This window comes from Muntiacus reevesi, chromosome 3, assembly GCF_963930625.1.
Source record: "Muntiacus reevesi chromosome 3, mMunRee1.1, whole genome shotgun sequence".
NCBI classification, from domain to species: Eukaryota; Metazoa; Chordata; class Mammalia; order Artiodactyla; family Cervidae; genus Muntiacus; species Muntiacus reevesi.
In genome coordinates this window covers 150,649,506-150,673,742 of record NC_089251.1, presented here as the reverse complement: position 1 = coordinate 150,673,742, position 24,237 = coordinate 150,649,506, and the positions used below count along the sequence as shown (strand labels likewise).

The window sequence follows — 24,237 nt, the reverse complement described above, 5'->3', positions numbered from 1 at the left end:
AATCATGTGTATGATATTCAATATATAAGAAACCTAGAAAAATGTAATGAGGATTGAATTTTTCTGTGTATCAAAAGCAAAATATTCTGGCAGTTTTGCAGAAGTGAAACCATTAGGGTTACTAGTTGTGTTTATTCCTCAGACTCAAGAGTCACCATCCACAGAGCTGCTTTTCGATTATTATATGTTACACGTTGGCTCCTGTTGGCTGAGAAAGCTAGCACTGGGGGTGTGGCTACTGCCATGATGATAAGCACCCCTGTGAAAAACTCACCAGAAGTATAAACCTTTCTAGGCAACAGGAAAGCAACAGCTCCTAGAACTGGAAGCATGGATAGATTGGTACATAATAAAGTGTGATCGCAGTGCAATCTGTTGTGAATTAGTCACTTCGTGGGCCATTCGGGGCAAATTTCTCACCTGTGTCTGGTTTCTCTCTCCATATGGCACAGCGACCTCATGCCATTAACTGAAGAACATTCCATGAATGAAATTAACTGTTGTATTGTGGAACTGTCTGTTGCTGGCAAATGGAGGTACTACCAAGAAGTCTTATAGAGAGACATTTCCTTATTGCAGCATTTTCTAAAGTGCATCTTGAGAAACCTTAGTGCTTTGAGAAGCTACTAGGAAAAGAAGCTCCTGGTCAAATACAATAGACACAACACGCTGCCCCTTGGAGGTTCATAACATTCATTAGCAAATATCAATATAAATACTCCCAAAAGCCTTCTGACATCCATGGTATCTTAAACTGACTTGATCAGGGGACTCTTCACTACATATACCTACAAGCAGCCTGAGGGCTACAGCTTGAGACTGTGACTTGAAATTCCCACTATTGTGGATCTTCCTCCTGGCTCTGCAAGAAGTTTGATCTTGTCAGGCTCCTAGAAGTTAGGCAGAATCAGAACTGCAGACTAAGTTGACAAAGAAAAAAGCAGCGTGAAGGGGATCTAATTTCTGCATCTTCTGGTCTTCTAGGAAAACTACACAGAAAGTCAAATTATCACTAGAAGTTTGGCAGCAAGAAATCAAAAGTAGGGGAACAACTTCAGATGTTTAAAAGTGTCTGGCTACTCCCATCTGATACACGCACACCTGGCCCGGGGGACCACACAGCCCTCATCTTGCGCCAGCACATCCCCTCCCCAGACAGTGATTGGATGGACACTGCTCACCCTATGCTTCTGAGACTTCTTCTGATTTTTCACTAACTCTTTGGATTTTTTAAAACCCTAGTTCTAGCATAGCCAGGGCTTGGAATAATACTACTTAATTATTGGTACTTCCTCAGTGTCAGGTATTTTATGAAGTACTTTTATTCATTAGTTCATGATATTTTCCTTATAACTCCATGAGGTAGACCCTACCATGGCACCCATTTTTTTTTCATGAGGTACCTGAGACTCAAAGAAGCTGTGTGACTTACCCAATGTCACAGAGAAAATGAGGCCAAGCCAAAATTTAAAGCCAGGCCATCAGTTTTTGAAATCTATGCTCTTCACTAGCAACTTCAGTGACTTCAAGACCTGAGAACTTGACAAGTTCTTTAAGATGACTTGGCATGATCAATATGGCAACTTGACAGTTTAATTCTGAGGGAATTACTTCTACACTCTTGTCAGAATCCCTTCCACTCCCCTAAACTATCACATATCATGACTTCTCAGCAGTCGCTGATCAGCTCTCACACGGAGCAGCAGAAGTCACTGTATGGAATACTAAACATACCAGACGTGACCCTGAGGAGGTTATTAATCTGTTCTGTGCCTTGATTTTCTTGTCTGTAAAACAAAGTATACTTCCATTAATTCTTAACATGGCAGGGATTATATTTTCCTGTGAATGAATTTTTAGCCTTCTGGGGAAAATAATGCCATCTAAAATCTTGTTGTTTTTTTATTAATACAACACTCTCATACTTAATGCCTATTGGGGCCAATGCAGTCACTCTTCTGGAAACAAATACACATTGCTACAAAACCTATCAGTATAAGAAACAAGATACTTGGACAAAAATGGATTAGGACCTCACAATAGGCAAGAATGTTGTTTTTATTTGTGATGAATGGACCAAGTATTTAGATCAGAGAATTTTCTGATTTGAACTTTGTATGCTGTCTAGGAAATTCCACATTGTGATATTCTTACACACATTGGCATTGGTGATAGATTATCTTCCATTTGCCACACTCCTATTCCCATCCACTTTGCACCCTTTTCACTCTACTCTCTGCCCTGGGACACTGACTTGTATTGACTGCATCACTGAACTCCATTGCTTTCAAGACTGAAATTGGATTTAGTCAATAGGTAGTATCAGCAAGAGACAGAAAGGAGGGAAAAGAGGAAAGTCGGGATATTAAACTCCCAGTCCTAAATATATAGCTCCTCGGCATATTACATGGTTCCTACCAGGCGACCGTCTCCACCTGGCTCTCTTTGTCATCCAGGTTCTGGTAATGGCCCCTCTTCTTGCATCTTCAGGCCTAGCTGGTAATGGTACACACTCCACTGTTACTAACCATATGTCACCTCTGATTTCCCTATGCCCTGCTCTTACCCTGTATCAAAGGATCTTCAAATTACCTAAACTTAGATGGCCATCTGCTTCTGCATGGACCCTGACTGATACAGAACATGATCAAGAACACCCTTGTGCCATTTTTGTACTGAATGAGTATTGCTCTCATTATAATATTTAATTCTTAAGAATGCATGTTTTAGATTGTACGACCTCACATTGGAACCCAGTGTAATCCTATAGAGTTTCCATTTTTGAGGTTTAATTCTTATATGCCTTCTTTCTGAGGACCAGAATAAGAAGATATATATTCTAGCTCCAGATATTATATTAGCTTCCTAGGACTACTATAAGAAAGCATCACAAACTGAGTGACTTAAAACAACAGAAAGTTATTCTCTCATAGCTCCAGAGGCAAAAAGCTTGAAATCAGTGTGTTCAAAAGGTCAGATGCCCTTGCCTCTTCCTCGCTCGTGATAGCTCCTGGCAGGCCTTGGTGTCTTTGGCTTGTAGCTGCCCCACTGCAGCTTCTGCCTGTTTCCACCTGGACGCCTTCTCCATGTCTTTGACTGACCTCTCCTCTCCTTTTAAGGACACCAGTCATCGGATTTAAGATCCACCTTAATCCAATAGAGCTTTATCTTAGTTAATGATATCTAATTTCCAAATAAGGTCATAGTCTGAGGATTCAGGCAGACATGAATTTTGGAAGGACACTATCTAACCCATTTATAGATATGCTATGTAAATTTGTTCAAATAATTTTCTTTTTCAGATTCAGTTTTTATCTGTAAAATAGATTATATTAAGATTGGTAATAGAATATAATAAATGGAATAATATTGTCCTCTATTTCCTAGTCATGCTAATTGCTTATACAACTCTTTACAGAATGAAGTCTATATTTCACTAAACATAGTACTTCATGTAACTTCTACTATTCAATTCAGATAGGCATGTAAGATGAAATCTATTTTCTGGGTCAGGGTTATATAATCTTTAAGGATCCTTCTAGTTCTTTGATTTTAAGTTTTAAATTCACCAATTAAAATGCTATGTACAGAAGCTTAAAGAATTGTATCATATAAAAGAAATTTATTCTTTTAATAGTAAATGTAAATCTTCAAGTCAAGGACTTGGGAAAAGAGATCTGTTAGTGTTTAGTCAGCAATGAAACACAACATATTCCATCTCTAAATATCAGAAGAGTAGTTTATAAATCTCAGAAGTAGGAAAAGCTAATGAAAAAGCATTAATCATTTCCCCTAATGAAATGCAAAAATGACAACAGTATGTTTCAGAAATATTTCTGGAAAACATGAAAGAAATACAGACCAACAGAAATCAACACTGAAACAACAGTAAATAGTGAAAAGGAAGACATGAAAATATCACTGTTAGCACACAAGACTTACATATCTAGAAAATGACTCCAGAAAAAAATAATACAGATAATAAGAGTGGCAATAGAGAACTATTTGTTTTCTATTTCTTTCATTACCTGAGGTATAAGACAAACTAATTAGATAAAGGGAAACTAAATTTTGCCATAACTTAACTAAGAATAATATACTTTCCTCCATCCTTTACCTAAACTTGGGGCTATAACTATAGTGAGTCAATAAGCACCATCCTTTAGTCCATGAGAGAGTTCAGACCATCTAAAAGTAGACACAGGAGCCACCAGATGGATGATCCATCTAATACCCTGGCTCAGAAAAATCATCTAATTTACCCCAGATCATATAGTTAGTTAGTAGCAGCACTAAATCTAAGCTCGGTTTGTATAATTCCAAAACTCAATATACCAAAATAGCTTTCTAAGAGAAAGAAAAATGGATTTGCAAGTATCCTTTTTCAAATGTTTGCCACTTAATGGGGACAAAATAGCCTTTTGAACAAAAGGGAAAACTAGGTATCTACATATGAAAGAATAAAGTTGGACTATTACCTTATACCACATATTAAAAAATAACTCAAAATGGATCAAAGACATAAGCATAAGAGCTAACACTATAAAATTCTTAGAAAGCCTTGTAATTCATGATATTTCATGTTCAATGTAAACAACACGCAAATAATTTCATCCCAGTAGCAGACCACCTTGGGCTATACTTTAGAGGCCAGTGTTACTTATCCACCACTGTCTGAAGTAGAAATTTTCCGGTAAAAAACTCTAGGAAGCCCCGTTTTAAGTTTCCACAGTTTTAAGTTGCCAACTATAAGAACAGCAACTATGATCAAGCTCTTCCTTCAATTACAGTGATATATGCACTTCACATTTATTTTTTTTTTTCTCCAGTCCCATAAGACTTATGGTGCCCATCTGACAGATGATGAAAGTGTAATTTACATAATGTGCCCAGGTCCAAGCTGCCAGTAGGTAACAAAGATGGAATTCAAATCCAGACTTACTGAACATCAATGCTGATGTTCTAACCACATAGTCTTCTACGTAAGACTGAAAGATGTTTGAACTTGCAGGCCTAACTGTTCTCAAAAGGATACTTCAAGTTACAAGCAAATGTTAACACATCTTTGAATAAAAGGTTCAATAGCCTTTTAATGCTGTGTCTACTGACATTTTCAAGACAAGAAAATAGTGGCACTGGATGCTGCCAAGCTTTCAGTACAAGGAAGATTCTCTGGAGATTTAGATAAACTCCTGGAGAAGATGCTAAGACAGTAGGAACTCAATATTATATTATGAATAATTGAACTGCAAGAGTAATGAATAACTGGGAACCACCTAGAATAATAAAAAATGCTAGGATCTGGAAGTATGGCGAATTTGTCTAATAAGAAATTAATTGGCTCTCTCCCTCAGGCCAGTTTCTCATGAACTTTTTCAGAAATCTAAGAACCAAATCTCAGATTTTTAACAATCTTTCTAATGACAGTAAATAGCGTTTGTTGCTTTTGTAACCTTCACTGTGGGATTCTTGAAGCCTTTCCAAAAAGGATAACCTAATTTTAACTGCCAACATTGCAGGAGAAATTGCATCACTCCTGTTACATACATCAGTAAGGAAATGGGACAGACAGAGGAAGGAACAGATATTCAAGTTGGGGGAAAGGAGAGTAGAGCATATGACTAATGCCTGCATACCTCTGAAAAAGATACAGCATTTTCGCTGTTGAGTGAAAAGATAAGCTTGTGCATTGTATTAAAATCAAGCCCTTTGACTGAAACAGGATAGCCTAGAAATAGTTCAGAAGCACGGGATATTTGAAACTTGAAAATGGACTTTCAAAGACTCTATTTTTATAAACCAAATGTGCACAGGAAATTCTGTTGTTCTACTTCTATTCCATAGCTTAAAGAGTTGCATTGTCCTAGTACAAAGATTTTCTTGGACTCAATCCCAGTCATGTTTACTTAAAAATCATGAAAATCTCACTAAATATATCTTATCCCAGATAGCATCTTCCTGACAGATGCCCCATCCATCATTTTCCAAGGCTGAATGGTAACCCTTTTGCCCCCTCTCTAAGCCACTAACCTGCATTCTCAGGAAATGTAAATACAAAGTTTAAAATAATTTTCTATTCTTATATTCATCTAGTATATACTTAAAATACAATTTTTAAATTTCCATGAAACCTAAAAAGGTATACAACTTTATTTGTGATGCACACCTTAATCATTTGGCAAGCTTGTACCTGCTATCATTTGAGTGGTTTCTAATTTCATTTCATAGCTAATACCAGGCTTTAACAAAATGATATAATGTTTCTGGAAGGATATTTTGCAATATCCCTCAAATTAAATGTGCACATTCATTGTTTAGCAATTCAATGCCTAAAAGTAATCTTTTAGAAATACTGATACAGATGCTTAAAAACGTAACTGTAAGAATATTTCTTGCAGTACTATTTGCAATACTAAATTTTGGCACCAACCCAAATAACCCTCAATAGACTACTGATTAAATAAACTATGGTACAAGTATATAATGAATATTTCAAAAAAGTTAAAAACAATACCAAGATTGATAGATGTCCAAGATGCACTGCAAAGTGGAAATAAAAGCAATTTACAGAAGAATATACCTAGCATGATACATTTTTTGTTTAAAAGTCTATTTTTGCATTTATAAGTACATGTGTTCATGTGCATTATTACACAAAATCCATCATTAATACTTCTAACCTTTGGTAGAGAAAGGGAAACAATCTGTATTATTTGAAATTTTTACAAAAAAATATAATATTCTTGTAGAAGTTTTTAAATAAAATTTCTCTTTAAAAACTCTAGCTTTAAAAGTATTAATCATCTCCTCCTCTTACCGAATATTTCAAAGTATCATCAGGTAACAATATACCTTTCAGGTAACAATAAAAAAATGTTTTATACACACAGATATGAATATACAGTCACAGATACTTTTAAATGAAATGAACACTTAAAGAACTTTATTTATATCTTAGCAAAAAAAAATTTTCTTAATGGCAATATTTATTCATCAATATAATTTCCAATAGAAAACAAAATTGCCCAGATGAGTGAAAATACTGAATCACAGGACGGTAACTGCTTATGAAATCACCAAATGGAGGGGATACCAGTGACAACTAGGCAGGCATCCCAAGGAGAGAAACTTGCCACAAAAACCTTAAATTACTAAAAGAAAAAGGAAATGGCAAGCTTTCATCAGAAATTCAATAATCAAGCCTCTATATAGTACCTGACCATTTAACAGACCTTGAATTTAATTTGGGAGGGGGTGGTTTGCAAGCAGCATATTTTTAATTTTATAGTCAAAAGGAAACTTTATAACTAGTGCCGAACATGAGAAGACAGTAGAGCAAGAGTCCCACACATAGCGCCCGCCCAGCACAGGTTACTTCGTTATGTCTGCTTTGATGGATCAGCCCCCCTGAGAGGTATTATGCTCCGTAATGTTTCCCTGTCAATCATTTAATGGCTTTTTTCAGAATGAATAAAGCAGCATATTGAATAATGTGTTTTTCATGATACCAAATACAAATTACCAAAGTATGCCTTTGGCAGTGGCCCGGAAGCCCCGCCCCACTCCAGGAAAAGCAAACAAAATTTCTGCGGCTGACGATGTAATTTGGGAGACCACATAAGTACTTAGGGGGAAACTGAAATATTTGTAAACCAAATAAAGTAAGAATTACCAACAAATAAACCTTTTTGCCTTAGGGTTTTTTATTCTTTTGTCACTCTCCCAACTAATAACCAGCTTTAACTGTGCCAGTTTAGGTGGAATCACAGGCAGAGAGACAGCTAGTAAGTACAGCCAGTGGCTACCAAAATGATGCTCAACTAAATGCATTTTCATTCTTTGACAGTTGATGTAATGTGCAAGAAACTGTTTCATAAATATGTTTTGAGGAACATTATCATACTAACAAAGTAACAGATCACTAAAGGCTCCTGTTTTCCACACACACTAGGATTACATACAAACTAATTCTAAGGAAAGGTAGACTCTGCCATTAAAAATTCATCTCATGAAGTTAAAGTTTCCGTAAGCGTAAACCTTCAAATCTTCAAGATGCCATAATTTTCTAGATGTCCTTTCCAAAAGACATTTATACTATGCAGCTCATTTCTGCAAAATGTGACTTGATTACCAACTCCTCAGCAACTTACGTGATTTATTTTAGGAGACTGACTCATTTCCCTAAAGCTTTACAGCTATCTCTTGTTAGTGAAAAAACTCTAAAGCTTAAAAGCTCTCAAGGAAATGAACCAAAACATTCTGGAAAATACATTCTTGCAGGGAAGATAACAATGGCTATCTGACTAGAAGGTGTAAGGAAGTAACAGGAAAGAAGAATGACAAAATGTAATAGGACTCAGATCTTTTGAAGGAAATTTTAAAAACAGGAACAGGTCTGTCTCCAATCTTAATATGTGTAACCAGATTGTAAGCCAGACACTTTTTTAAGTTTTCACAGGTTGTATATCAAGCATGTTGTCCTAATTCAGCACCATACTGTCAATATTTTCTATAGCATCTTGTCTTTCTTTTAAAATTATGTTACAACAATATAGTTCGGGCTTTATATTCACCTAAGATTAATGTTTTAGGCAGATGCCATTTGACTTTGATAATGTACAATAGAACCACTTACTGGCTGTGGCTGGCTAACCACTTTCGTTATATTAGGTTTTGGACACATGCAATTAAGTTTTAGGGTAAAGTTTTCTGTTTGCATCCATACAATAAACAGCTCCCTTACAACTGAAGGATCTGCAGCAACTTGCAGTATCCACACTGGATAAACCTGATTTTTGAAATCTTTGTTGATTGGTGGGGAGGCACATGGTACTAGAGTAGTCCTGTTCTGCGAACCCCAATAGTCAAAAAACATAATCCTCCCTATGACTCTCCTTCATGAATGTTTACTTATCTGCCAAAGCATTAGTCACGCTTCTTTCTGCCATCTCTGCTAGGATAATGTAGGAATAGAGAGTCTTCAAAATCTTTTCCTAAATCTCCCAGTAGTAGAAAATGATGTTCTCATTTCCCAGCACCCAGTAAACCTGGCTTGAGCAGGCAGGAAAGTTTGAAGGGTCTTTGGAGCCTCTTCTCTTTCCCACAGCACACCTTATCTGAGTCATGAGGATTCTGCTGATACCATCTTCAATAACGCCCTATACACATTCTACTTCCATCAGTTTCTCCTCTATCAGCCCATACTCTCTGTCACCTTCACTGCCACAAGACTGTGACCTACAATTCATTCTCCACCAGCAGCTAAAGTGATCTAAGAAATCAAACTTGTTTCTCTGCTTCTTAAAATCCCTCACTGGTCTCCCCTATACTTGGAATAAAACCCAAACTCCTTATGCTGGCTTGTAAAGTTCTCTGTGATCCAACTTCTGTCTGTCTGACCCCCATCATGTCTCATGTCCCCCTTATCCACTCTGCTCCAGCCACACTGGCCCTCTTTCTGTTACTGAAACCTGCCAAGCTCATTCCTGTCTACGACTTATACTAGAACTATTCCCTCTGTCTATAAATTTCCCATCTCTGACTTTGGCGTGGCCTTTTCCTTCTTGTCATTCAGCTTATAAGGGTCACTTTTCAGAGAGGCATTTTTTGACTCCCAGTATAAATCTACCTCATCATTCCTATCAGATTACCCTGATTTTCTATTCGCACTGTACTTACTCAATAATACTGATATTTTATTGCTCACTTATTTGCTGTCTTTCCGCTCTAAAATATAAGCTCCACAAAAAGAGACCCATTCTATCTTATTCACTGCTGTATCCCAGAATGGAGAAGGATGCCCAGCACCAAGCAGGTGTACAATAACTGCTTCATGATGAATGCTTGCAAGGAGAGCTCAAAGGATATGAGCTTTCTGGTACAAAAATGTGACATTTCCAAAATGACTACATTGCATTTATGTGGCAGACAGTACTTTCAAACACTTTCACAGTCATTTGTTTAATCCTCCCAATAACCTTTTAGAAGTTCACCATGATTCTTCCTTTCCCTAACACAAACAGAAGATGCTAAGTGACTTACACCAGGCCATACAGTCAGGCAGTATAGGGCTGCGACTAAAACCTAGTTGCTGGACTCCTTGCTCAGAGCTCTTCCTACTAAGCCTAAGTTAACACACGAAAGCATATACTGAACCGGAGCCTTCTGCCATCATGTGCTCTGGGTATGTACTGCACTTAGAAGATTATACTGAAGTTATTTGTTCACATCTCCTCTCCCACATGCTATATGTTTCTATAAAACAAAGCTGATGTTTTATTCATCTGTTTATTCTCAGTGCCCAGCACACTGCTTGGCACATGGTAAGCATTTAAATGCTTGTTGAATTTAAATCAGAGCCAAGTGTTCTCTGTGCAAACCAGATGGTTATTCTCTATTTCAATACTGAAGGTTTCATGCTGAATACATAAAAATCCTTTAATGATTCTTTTGAAAAGCCTCAAAGTTCACATCTTCCATCACCTGAGTTCTTCTCATGTATCACAAGTTGTAGGGTTGAAAGTGAAATGCTCAGTTGTGTCAACTCTTTGTGACCCCATGGACCTGCCAGGCTCCTCTGTCTGTGGGATTCTTCCAGGCAAGAATACTGGAGTGGGTAGTCATTCCCTTCTCCAGGGGATCTTCCCGACCCAGGGATTGAACCTGGGTCTTCTGCATTGCAGACAGATTCTTTACTGCCTGAGCCACCAGAGAAGTCCAAGATGAAGGGCTTAAATGAGCCCAAACGAGTTCCTCCAACTCAGTACTCCAATTCACTTTCTATTTCTTAATGTGAACAAAGAGCATATAGAAAATCTAAGATTCATTTAATCTGAAGTCAGAGGCTAGTGACATATTCTATATTTTTGTCCATGCTCTGAATGTGAGAAAAACAAATAGTCATAATGATTTAATAAGAAGAACACTGAATGGGATATAAAGAATCACAGGTTTCAGTCCAAGGTAATGACTCTTAACAGCCATGTGGGTATTTACCTGCAGGTTTCCATCAGTTTCTCAATTTCCTCATCTATAGTTTACAAACTTTCTATCATCTTTAGGGCCCTTCTGGTTATAAAGGCTTCCCAGGTGGTTCAATGATAAAGAATCCATCTGCTAATGCAGGAGATGCGGGAGATTCAAGTTCGATCTCCGGGTTCAGAAGATCCCCTGGAGAAGGAAATGGCAATCCACTCTAATATTCTTGCCTGAAGGGTTCTATGGACAGAGGAGCCTGGCAGGCTATAGTCCATGCAGTCACAAAGAGTCCATCACAACTGAGCACGCATGCCCCCTCCCTGGTTCTACAGAATCTGTTATTCTGTCAGCAGTCCTGATTAGCATGTACTGTCCTCAGTATCTTATCCACATCCCCAGAGTCTCTGAACTCAAATAGCTAGATGCTATATAGTTAAAAGTGCTATAATTAAATTTGCAGTGGTAATAGTCAAATATATATAAATCAATAAAAAAAATGACTGACTGACAAGGTGGATGAGAGGGGTTCCTCACCTTCCACTGAACTTTCTCTCAAGATGCAAAACCTTTTGAATAGCAAAATGTAAATTCCACATGATTATTTCAAAATGCTGAGGAACCAAAAGAAACATTCCTTCTTAGCACTAAGCATTTACTATCAAACCTTAACTCAAGAAGACTACAGTCTTATGAAGAGATTAAAATCCAGGGAGTGTTGGACTCATTTTAACTGAGCTAATCAATAAAATGGGCTCTTATCTTAGTCTTTTATCTCCAATTAGCTCAAGGGGCCTAGTTATCTCACAAAGCATGATCACTGATATGCCACCAGTAATGCTGAAAAGAACAGGCAGAATACAACTGGTGGTGTATTTGAGCTGGTTGGTCATAGTTTCTGAAACTTGGAAAGCTGGTTGTTAGATAGCTTGAAATTGGCCATGGTGGAAGTCTTTATATGATAGAAATCTAGGAACACTGATTTGTAAAGACAGAACCAGGTAATATGCTAATGCAAAGCAACTAGCTGAGCAACTAGTTGGGCTCACTCAAGACTCAGATGCTATATTTCCTAATTCTAGAATTAGGAAAGACTGGGCAAAACAGACAACGCAAACCGACAGAAAACAGACAGAAGATGCGGTTTCTAGCCCTGTATTTCCACTGATTGGCCTTGATAACTAGAGTGAGTCTATGAACCTCTGTTTTGTTGACTAAAATGCAAAAGAAGTGAAACAAAGATCCCTTTAGAATCTAAAAGTTAGGATTTTAAGGTTCTCTATCTAGGTTATTCCTACCCCAACTCCTGATGCCTTCTTACAGGAAATGCTCCATGAAACAAAACCTGGATAACACCAAGACATTGCTCAATCTTCCCTCCATTGTGAGAGCGCTACTTCAGTCTGATGCATTGGGCCAATCGACCATGCTCAAACCTGGCCAGAGCTTTTAAATTCCCAGGATCTCTTAACTAATGAGCTGCATTAAAAAAAGAAAAAAAAATTTTTTCCAGAAAGCCTCGTGCACTGATTTGAGGATTTCCTTCAGATTTAAACTAAAGGCTCAAAAAGGATTCCTGGCCATTTTGTCAAGCATGTGCTACTTCAATATCCTGTTGCCGCAGTGAAGTTAAATAAGAAGCCCTCTGGCAAGCAGGCAGGAATGAAAAGTGTCATACTGCTAGAATTAAGATGTAGACGAAGCACATAATACCAGAGCTAATATCCTAATACAAGAGCTTCTACCGTGAACCTAAGCCACCATCCCGAGTCCAACATACAATAAATCCCTTAAAGGCAGAGACTGGGCATTATCCACAAAATCTGGCATGAAAACCACGAAATATCTGCTACAGTGAATTCCCTGGTTTGGCAGACTTCGAGGTTAATTAACCTGAGGTTGGTATATAGGCAACAAATAACATTTAGTTAAACATTTCTCCCAGAGCAGCAAAGGACTCCTCAAAATAGCTGCTCCCTCTTGAGAAGCCAGCACAGATTTATCCCACAATGTAGGATGGCAGTGCTATCCTGCATGATTGGATCATGAACAGATATAAATACCCTTGTTGCTCTTCCAAGTGTTCTCATTTCTGGATGCAAGGATTTGTAAATATCATCATCATTCTACTGTCTCATTCTTCAAAATAAAAATGCACACAACACATTTGGGGGGAAATATTAAATTGGTAAATAGCAACAGTACAGTTTGGACACAGTCCTAAAAGTGATAAGAAATATATCACCCAAGAGGACCAATTTGTCAGTATACATACTGACAGCCAAAAAAATTTTTTTAACATTCAGTCACACAGAACAGAACTTAAAAATAGAGAGAGTGGCTTAAATTTAGACTGGATTCTAGAAAATGATCATATATATCCAATCTAACTCATAGAAATAGATTTTTGAGAAGTTATGGGAAAAGGCAGGGAATTATTCAATATTTAAGTCCATCTGCTGTGTTTAGGTCCAGATAAGTACCTAAGCCATTGAAAACAATTCCTAAAGTTTACAAGGAATACAGGAACCAAAAAATTTTGGAAAACCAGTGCACAACTAAAAGTATTCTCTATATCAACAATATTCTGAATCTGAATTCTAGAAGAACACCTCAGGTGCAATACATAACTGAATTCAATGGTATGTCAAATGGAAATACAATCTATAGGACACAGAATCTCAACGCTCACTGATTCAACAAACTCATACTGAATTTGAATTTGGTACTGGAACTAGGGATCCAAACACGATTAAGACATGGCCAGTCTGTGACCTCACAGAACAGAGCAGAAAGCACAGACCCACCAATGGTAAAGACACAGGATGCTGAGAGCTGTGCTAACAACAGCCCATCCAGATAAATACAGACTCTGGAGCTTCAAATGCCATACAAAGCAATAGCTCAGCTGGAGGCAGCACCATCTTTTAATTAAGGACCAAGCTCTGTGGTGAATTCAAATAGTGTTCTTTCTTTTAAGTGGGTGCTACCATTTCTAAAGATAACTTTTTTTCTGGCCAGAAGAAGAAGAAAAAAAACTACAAAGCAGTGCAAGTTTAAAAAAAGCAATCCAGGTTCAATACTAAGGCTTGTGGAAAGGAGGACAGCCCTTTACATCACACAGGGTGCCAAAGTCCAGGCATCTAGGGGACCTTATATTAAAGGAGTCACACCAGAGGATGCCCAGACTCGGGATATGATGATGCTGGGGTGGGACTGGAGGGGGACATTGTTGAAGTAAAAAGAGAGAGAAAGGCAGCCTGCGAAGGCCTTAAAGCTCTCGAGAAGGCATTTTTAATTCAAAACTCACATGTTTGATCAGAATTACACTGGAAGAAGATCATGTTTTTCACTTTAAGAATTCCTGGTTAGTTACATTCCCAGCATTTAAGCAAATACCTACTGTATTCATTTCCTAGGGTCATCATAACGAAATACCACAAATTGGATATTCTCAACAGAAATGTATTGTCTCACAGTTCTGGAGGCCGGAAGTCCAAAATCAAGGTGCTAACAGACTTTTGAGCACTGTGAGGGCAGGATCTGCTCCAGGCCTCTCAGCTTGACTTGCAGATGACTATCTTCGTATTTATATGGCATTCCCCCTGAATGGCAGGTCTTTATCCAAATTTCCCCTTTTCACAAGGACAACAGTCATATTAGATTAAGGTCAATCCTTAATCTAAGGATTTTTAACTTGATTACCTCTGTGAAGACCCTCTTTGTAAATAAAGTCATATTCTGAAGTACTACAGTTAGGACCTCAGCATATAAATTGTCAGGAGAAAATAAATAAACAAATAAATTGTCAGGAGACATAATTCAACCCATAACATCTATATTATAAAAGACATGGTCCCTGCCCACAAAGAGTTTATAAGCTAATTGTGAAGTCGGGACTGAGTCACATGAGACAATTCAAGAAAAAAACATTCAGAGGACGTAATCGAATTATAAGCTCTGTGTTTTGGGCAAAAGTCTCTAGGGTAGTGGTTCCTAAACATACATGAGCACTGACCCCTTCATAATGATTGCCACATCTCGGTAGCACTATTTACTTGGTGCTTTTTAATTTCTACCATTTCTACCTAAGTAAGTTTATCATAGTCCATTAATGAAAAAGCAGTATCCTTGCTAAAAATAGTGAGGCAAACTTAAAAATAAACACATCACTATTAAAATTTTTAAAACAGTCCATAAACTATATGAAATTCTCTCACCTTAGTTGTTAACACAGCAGTAAAGGCTGGGATACTGGAGAGAGCTCTTTGAATTGGGAAATCATAAGACAATTTTAATCAAATTTGTTTCTATCTATCTAACATTGGATAAGCAACTTAACCTATTGCGTTTCCTCATCTGGTTTCCACCATCAGGTGGCATAGTTAAAATTAAGTGGTGGGTTGCCATAACAATTATAGGAAACGTGCCCGAAAGAATTCTAAATATAAGCGCTCTAAACATAGCATCATGGATAAACTGGAAGGGAGACTGAAACCTTCACCTTAATTCCGCCTTCTTTCTCACTTTAATTCGGAGCTTACCCTTAACCTCTGAGGTTTACCATCACTGCGCTGACTGCCCACACCACCCCTCGCTTCTCTCACCTGTCAGCTCATGCTGCTCTCTAGAGGAACACGGGGCCGGTCAGCGACAGCGGCCTCATTTTAGTCTCCCCGTGCCTCATGCCTTGAGAACAACGGAGGCAGACCTGCCTCAGCTTTTGGTCTGTTGTTGGCAATGATCACTGCTCTGCACTTCGCCTCCGCACCCAGTTGTATCTCACCAAAACACCAAAAACACGGTCCCCTGATTCTCTCTTCTTTTCTGCTTTTGAGTGAAATGCTTTGCTTTTTCACAAACAGTTCAGAACCTGATGCCACATGCATATTTTCTTCAAAAGTGGCTCTCTCCAGGGGGCTGGAGCAGAGCTGTCAGTCAGCTTGACTTAGAAGCAAGAGACCAGAGGAAGGCATTTTCCCCAATGGTACCATTTTCCATCCCACTTTACCTGCTTCCAGTCAGCTCAATTTCACCTCTGACCCTCAGCATAAAACCATGCCTGTAACATTCTGTAACCTTCAGTCTTATAACATCATAATTTGCAACTTGAAAATCAAATCTCAAAGTGTCTTCTCCCTCTCAAAGCTATGGTTTTTCCAGTAGTCATATATGGATGTTAGAGTTGGACTATAAAGAAAATTGAGTGCCAAAGAATTGATGCTTTTGAACTGCCGTGTTGGAGAAGACTCTTGAGAGTCCCTTGGACTGCAAGGAGATCTAACCAGTCCATCCTAAAGGAGATCAGTCCTGGGTGTTCATTGGAAGGACTGATGCTGAAGCTGAAACTCCAGTACTTTGGCCACCTGATGCGAAGAACTGACTCATCGGAAAAGACCATGATGCTGGGAAATGATTGAAGGCAGGAAGAGAAGGGGATGACAAAGAAGGAGATGGTTGGATTGTACCATCAACTCAATGGACATGAGTTTGAGCAAGCTCCAGGAGTTGGTGATAGACAGGGAAGCCTGCCGTGCTGCAGTCCATGAGGTCGCAAAGAGTCAGACATGACTGAGTGACTGAACTGAACTGAACTGAAGCCCATATTTTTCAACATAAATTTTATAACTGGGTATTCAATAATCTATTACATTGAGCAAGCAAGACTCATTGGGTGCAACTTAGCTCTATTCTTTACCCTGCTGCTTGTCCTCATCTGCTCTGGGGGACTAGTTCTTTGCCCACCACTGGATGGAATGAGAACAGGCCCCTTCCTTTTTCTGGTCATTCTGAGATAATGAAAAGTTCTTTGGTCACATCAAGTCACAAGAATACTCATTTCTGCAAAGAAAACGTCTAGTCCTGTGGCAGAGGCAAAATTTCTAGCTTCAGTTAATGACCTCTTCTCTCTTCACATAAGCCTGCTTCAGGCAAAAAACCTTCGGGGAGAAAAGGAAACAGCTAGATTCCACCATGTGGATTGTTTCCCACCAGCTTCTGATTCTCAGGGTAACAGTAAGGTGGAAAGAAGAGAGGCTAGGAGGGGAAAGAGGTCTGACTGAGCTGGTATGGCCACAACCTGGTGCTCATACTCAACAAACCTGGAGTAGCTCTCTCTCAAGGGGACTTTCCTGGGTTCTGAAAAGATACCCTGTTTCTGAAGATGTGTGTGAAAGTCCCTCAGTCCTGTCTGACTCTTTGTGACCCCATGGATTGTATAGTCAATAAAATTTTCTAGGCCAGAATACTGGAGTGGGTAGCCATTCCCTTCTCTGGGGTATCATCCCAATCCCGGGATCAAACCCAGGTCTCCCGCATTGCAGGTGGATTCTTTACCATCTAAGCCACCAGGGAAACCTGAAGATTCTCACCTGCAATTTCCTTGATGTGGTCACTTATAGTTCTCTTCCCCCCAATGCTGGGACTCCATGACCACTCTTGGCCTCTTTTTGCCAAGGTCTTCGGTCCCATTCTTTTGGGTGGCCCCTGGGAGACAGCAGCTTTCCATCTAGTTCTTTGAGCACCAGCCCTGTTGTGGGCAGACTCCACTCCTGATTCATAAGAAACACGTATTCTTGTGCCAACAGCTCAGGCCATGCAGGCCATTGCCAGCAAGCCCTCCTCACTCAGAGGTCCAGCACAGCTTTTTACCTCTAAAGCCCTCAGGAGAGGGCCACAGAGTGCCTCACAATGCAGAGGACACTTGTGAGCCTCTCAGAGCGGTTCCTCTGACATCCCTCTCAACTGATTTCTCGTGGAAGAAAGCACATTACCTATCAGAGAGCAGGAACAGGCTCCCCAGTGCATGGACAATGCTCCTAGAAAAAACCCTTCATCAAATTAAAAACTCTGAACATCTGGGTGGCCAGGTAAGGGTCATAAGAATGATTCTGGATCACCTCCTTCCCAAGTGTTTTTTGGGTGGTCGAGCATTTCACTTTGGAATGTGGACGTGGCCATCATATTTCACCTGCGGGCCTCTGCTGAGACTGATACAAAACTAGTTCTGTATTAAGATACTTGCACACCAATGAGGCTATTCATCAACTGAAGTACAACTGTGATCATCACATTTCCTACATACAGTGTTCAGTTTTATTTTTTAACTCAGCAAATACTTTATCCAAAAGTAATGGGATGTACTTGGCAGTACAGCCAGCAAATGGAAACAGAACAAATGTGCTCTTTGCCTGGCTCAAATATGCAGTTTCATCATTATCAACATCATTACATTCGATATTTTTCATACTCTTATTATACCAAGTCCTGTGCATAGCACCTTATACGTATGCAGAAAAATTCTACTGGGGATTTTATTATTTCCTATGAGATTGCCACTGTTATCGGAGAGGGTATGTAACCTGTTCATTACACAGGAAGCAAGTGGTAAAGCAGAGATTTAAACACAGGTCTATCCAACGTCATAGCCTAAACACTTGATCTCTAGCGTCTATTATGTAAGTTGGGAGGTTTATGACAAAAGATGATAGAGCATAAGCTACAAAGTCGGAAAAATTTCAACTCCTCCTTATTCTAATTTAAAACAGCTTGAAAAAGTTAATTAAATTCTTGGTCTATTACTTTGGCTATAAAATGAAAATACTAATAACTGCCTCATTAGACGTCCACTACGCTGCACAGCATCCATCTCTCGCCCATTCTCAGCAGGGCAGCTTTTGAGCACGATCCCACCCCTACCTCCAGGTGGAAGCTGGGTGGTTTGGAGGACAATCTGCATATGCCAGTCTCCTGGCCACAGTCATTTGTCCAGGGAAGGGCTAGATTGTTTGGTGGTACTATGGAACATGGATTGGACTAGAGAATATCAGATTGAGCAGATTACTTATGTAGCTAATAATAAAGGCCTAAACAAAATGAGAATCAAGAGGTGACGGTATAGGACTTCTCTGGTGGTCCAGTGGTTAAGAATCTGTGCTTCCAATGCAAAGGGATGCAGGTTTGATCCCTGGTTGGAGAACTAATATTCCACAATGCCCTGTGATGTGGTTTAAAAAAAAAGAGAGAAGTAACAGTGCCAGGAATCATTACTAAATTAGAACTAAAATATATATATAGCATTTCCACTAACAAAAATAGGAAAATGAAGAAGAACTTGTGTGGCATGTCAGTCAAATTGTTTTGAACAAACTGAGTGTGAGAAATGAGCAGGATATTCAGAGAGAGGTAATCTTGGGAGTTTTAAACAGAGGTTGGGACTTAACTAGTGGTGTGCTGGCAAACTAGCTCTTGGTAAGTGGAAGGAAGCTCTAATTTCAAATGTTTACCCCTTCCTGTGATGTAACTGCTCTCATCAGAGCTGCCTTCATGCTAACTACAGGAGGAACTGGGAAGAGATGTGCAGAACTGGCTCTCATGAGCCAGGAAGAGATGGTTCCAGGCACCCTTGTTGGAAATGAAGCTTTCTGTTTCAACTGGGAGTGAAGGACGCCATTCAAGGACAGATATATTAAAAAGAAGAGACTTCATAATAAAGCCGAAAGAATATTTAGAGGATAAGAGGGGAAAGGGAGTTTCAGTAAAGAGGCAAAGAAGAATTGCCAGAAGACTGGGGAGCCGGAACAGCATCACAGCCAATGAAGAAGCAGCTTCTAAAACTGGGGGCAGTAGACAGCCCGTAGGCAGCAGGTGAGGACTACAAACAGCTCAGCGTCTGACTTATAGGCGTTATCACTGACTTGCAAGTGCACAACTTTGGCAAACAAGAGGGAGAGACAGACTATTGTAACCTCTCTTAAAAATAAGAATTCTTGCAAACAACAGGGAGAGAGAGACTGCTGTAACCTCTTAAAAATAAGAATTCTCGCAAACAAGAGGGAGAGAGGGACTATTGTAACCTCTTAAAAATAAGAATTCACCATGAATGTCATTATTTCTCCCTATCCCTTTCTTCATAGAGACATTAAAGAAATTTTGTTGAAATATTTCAGCTCACGGACACTTTTGGGTGTTGGTCACATCTGCCTTTAGAAAACCAGTTACAATTTAGAGAAAGATGTGGAAGTTATAAATTCATTGCAAAGGAATTTAATAGGAGCTATGTATATGTAAAGAACTGACTCATTGGAAAACACCTTGATGCTGGGAAAGATTGAAGGTGGAAGGAGAAGGGGACAACAAAGGATGAGATGGCTGGATGGCATCACCGACTCAAGAGACATGAGTTTGGGTAAACTCCGGGAGTTGATGATGGACGGGAGGACTGGCGTCCTGCGATTCATGGAGTCACAAAGAGTCGGATACGACTGAGCGACTGAACTGAACTGATGTAGGTGCTCAGCTGCTCAGTCATGTCTGACTCTTTTCGACCCCCATGAACTGTAGCCCACCAGGCTCCGCTGTCCATGGGGATTCTCCAGGCAAGAAAAGTGGAGTGGGTTGCCATTTCCTCCTTCAGGGGATCTGCCCAACCTAGGGATTGAACCCAGGTCTCCTGCATCGCAGGCGGATTCTATTACTGTCTGAGCCACCGGGGAAGCCACCTAATAGGAGCTAAACCGTCATATTAGATCATCTCAGCCTTCCTTATGTTCAGAGCTTATAAACACACTCGGCCCCATGGATTTATAATCCCAAAGCATGGGGTGCTCTACTGCAAAGGAACTGCAAGAAATGACAGTAATATCTAACAAGAGAAGTCAACTGAAGCACTGTGACAGTTTAAAAGAAACTCATTCACTGAAGTTGCTCAAAGTGACAATAATTACGAGGGAAGGGGCATTTTAGACAGTGCTATAAAAACTAGTAAAAAACAGTTTATAAAATAAATCTCTATGAGGCTCCATGAAAGGAGCTAACTCAGCATACTCGACAGAATCTTCAAAGATGAACTGATGTTCAAAGGAGGCACAGCAAATACCCATTCAGCATATTCCAGGGTAACCAACAAACTTACTCAGGACAAGCAGAGAGACTGAGAGAGAGAACCACCTAAGCAGGGTAGGAATCATTCCAGACAACTGAGCACATGCTCCATGGGGAGCATGAAATGTGCAGTTCTTCTGAGCACCCCACCAGGCTGAGTGGAATTTTAGTTTAAAAAGATAGTATATACGTAAACAGCCCCATTGCAGTAGAGAATGAAGCAGGGAAAAGACTAATAGAGTTTTGCCAAGACAACGCACTGGTCATAGCAAACACCCTCTTCCAACAACACAAGACTCTACACATGGACATCACCAGACGGTCAATACGAAAATCAGACTGATTATACTCTGTGCAGCCAAAGATAGAGAAGCTCCATATAGTCAGCAAAAACAAGACCAGGAGCTGAGTGTGGCTCAGATCATGAACTCCTTATTGCCAAATTCAGACTTGAATTGAAGAAAGTAGAGAAAACCACTGGACCATTCAAGTATGACCTAAACCAAATCCCGTATGATTATACAGTGGAAGTGAAAAATAGATTCAAGGGATTAGATCTGATAGGCAGACTGCCTGAAGAACTATAGACAGAGGTTCGTGACATTGTAAAGAAAGCAGAGACCAAGACCATCCCCAAGAAAAAAAATGCAAAAAGGCAAAATGGTTGTCTGAGGAGGCCTTACAGATAGCCGTGAAAAGAAGAGAAGCTAAAGGCAAAGGAGAAAAGGAAAGATATACCCATTTGAATGCAGAGTTCCAAAGAATAGCAAGGAGAGATGACAAAGCCTTCTTCAGTGATCAATGCAAAGAAATAGAGGAAAGCAACAGAATGGGAAAGACTAGCAATCTCTTCAAGAAAATTAGAGATACCAAGGGAACATTCCATGCAGAGATGGGCACAATAAAGGACAGAAATGGTATGGACCTAACAGAAGCAGAAGATATTAAGAAGAGGTGGCAAGAACACACAGAAGATCCATACAAAAAAGTTCTTCATGACCCAGATAATCACAATGGTGTGGTCACTCAACTAGAGCCAGACATCCTAGAAGCAAAGTCTAGTGGGTCTTACAAAGTATCACTAGGAACAAAGCAAGTGGAGGGGATGGAATTCCAGTTGAACTATTTCAAATCTTCAAAGATGATGCTGTGAAAGTGCTGCCCTCAATATGACAGTAAATTAGGAAAACTCAGCAGTGGCCACAGGACTGGAAAAGGGCAGTTTTCATTCCAGTCCCAAAGAAAGGCAATGTCAAAGAATGCTCAAACTACCGCACGACTGCACTCATCTCACATGCTAGCAAAGGAATGCTCAAGTTCTCCAAGCCAGGCTTCAACAGTTCATGACCTGTGAACTTTCAAATGTTCAAGCTGGATTTAGATAAAGCTGAGGAACCAGAGATCAAACTGCCAACATCCGTTGGATCATCAATAAAGCAAGAGAGTTCCAGAAAAATGTCTACTTCTGCTTTATGGACTACTCCAAAGCCTTTGATTGTGTGAATCACAACAAACTGTGGAAAATTCTTAAAGAGATGGGAATACCAGACCACCTTACTTGCCTCCTGAGAAATCTATCTGCTGGTCAAGAAGCAACAGTTAGAACTGGACATGGAACAACAGACTGGGAAAATCACGAAAGGAGTACATCAAGGCTGCTTATTGTCACCCTGCTTATTTAACTTATATGCAGAGTACATCATGAGAAATGCTGGACTGGATGAAGCACAAGCTGGAATCAAGACTGCCAGGAGAAGTATCAATAACCTCAGATATGCAGATGACACCACCCTTATGGCAGAAAGCGAAGAAGAATTAAAGAGCCTGTTGATGAAAGTGAAAGAGGAGAGTGAAAAAGTTGGCTTAAAGCTCAACATTCAGAAAACTAACATCATGGCATCCAGTGTCATCACTTCATGGCAAAAAGATGGGGAAACAATGGAAACAGTGACAGAATTTACTGTTTTGGGCTCCAAAATCAGTGCAGATTGTGACTGCAGCCATGAAATTAAAAGATGCTTGCTCCTTGGAAGGAAACTTATGACCAACCCAGACAGCGTATTAAAAAGCAGAGACATTGCTTTGTCAACAGAGGTCCATCTAGTCAAGGCTATGGTTTTTCCAGTAGTCATATATGGTTGTGAGAGTTGGACTATAATGAAAGACAACCACTGAAGAACTGATGCTTTTGACCTATCATCTTGGAGAAGACTCTTGAGAGTTCCTTGGACTATAAGGAGATCAAACCAGTCCATCCTAAAGGAAATCAGTCCTGAATATTCACTGGAAGGAGTGATGTTGAAGCTGAAAGTCCAATACTTTGGCCACCTGATGTGAAGTACTGACTTATTTGAAAAGACCCTGATGCTGGGAAAGATTGAAAGCAGGAGGAGAAGGGGACGACAGAGGATGAGATGGTTGGATGGTATCAAACGACTTGATGGATTTGAGTTTGAGTAAGCTCCAGGAGTTGGTGATGGACAGGGAAACCTGGCGTGCTGCAGTCCATGGGGTTGCAAAGAGTAGGACGCGACTGAAGTGAACTGAATTAATGACTGTAACTTTCAAAATAAATTTCAATAGATGAATAATATATTCTAATGATTCCCAATGACAAAAAAAAAAAAGAAAAAAAAAACAGTACTTCACTACCACTTTGGGCTTTCCCAGTGGCTCAGCAGTGAAGAATCTGCCCGCTGTGTAGGAGACACAGGAGACACGGGTTCAATCCCTCAGTTAGGAATATCACCTGGAGGAAAAAATGGCAACCTGCTCCAGTATTCTTGCCTGGAAAATCCCATGAATAGAGGAGCTAAGTCCATGGGGTCACAAAGAGACACAGCTGAGCATGACGAGTGAGTGAGTGTCCACCTCACTTCACTACTAGCATTCAATTTTCTTAAATAAGTAACAAGGTTTCTTACATTTGAATGAAACTTATGTAGGATGAGGAATTCCAGGGTTCTATACATAAGGATGATAATAAGGCTGCTTATCTTGGCGATATTGCCATAGTTACAAACACTAACAAGTAATAATAATTTCTAGAAGAAATTTTGTTATTTTCATAGCACTCCACTCAGGCAAATGAATTGCATGATGCACTAGAAAATTCTATGTTAGCTGACATATGCTGACTGTAACCCTGCTCAAATCAACATTTGCAGTGGGTCATGTGCATAACATAATTCACCTTATTTATCCCCTTGAAATGGCTCAGGAATGACAGATTTTGGCAGTTAAAGTGAACAAAGAAAGAAATGGCTGTTACACAGCCCCAAAGTAAGAATTTAACCTCCTTCAGATGTTCACTGAATTCTTAAGGCTTTCCCTTTTCACATGAAATGTTTCATCATATCAAAAATATGCCACAGGACTTAC

The 24,237-nt window shown here is 39.5% G+C and overlaps 1 protein-coding gene across 3 annotated transcripts in view; it reads right to left on the bottom strand.

Annotated features, from left to right (window-relative positions):
- The window catches only part of HECW2 (HECT, C2 and WW domain containing E3 ubiquitin protein ligase 2), a 415,968-nt gene that overhangs the window by 205,756 nt on the left and 185,975 nt on the right, over positions 1–24,237 (bottom strand). The gene's annotated exons all lie outside the window — the stretch shown is intronic.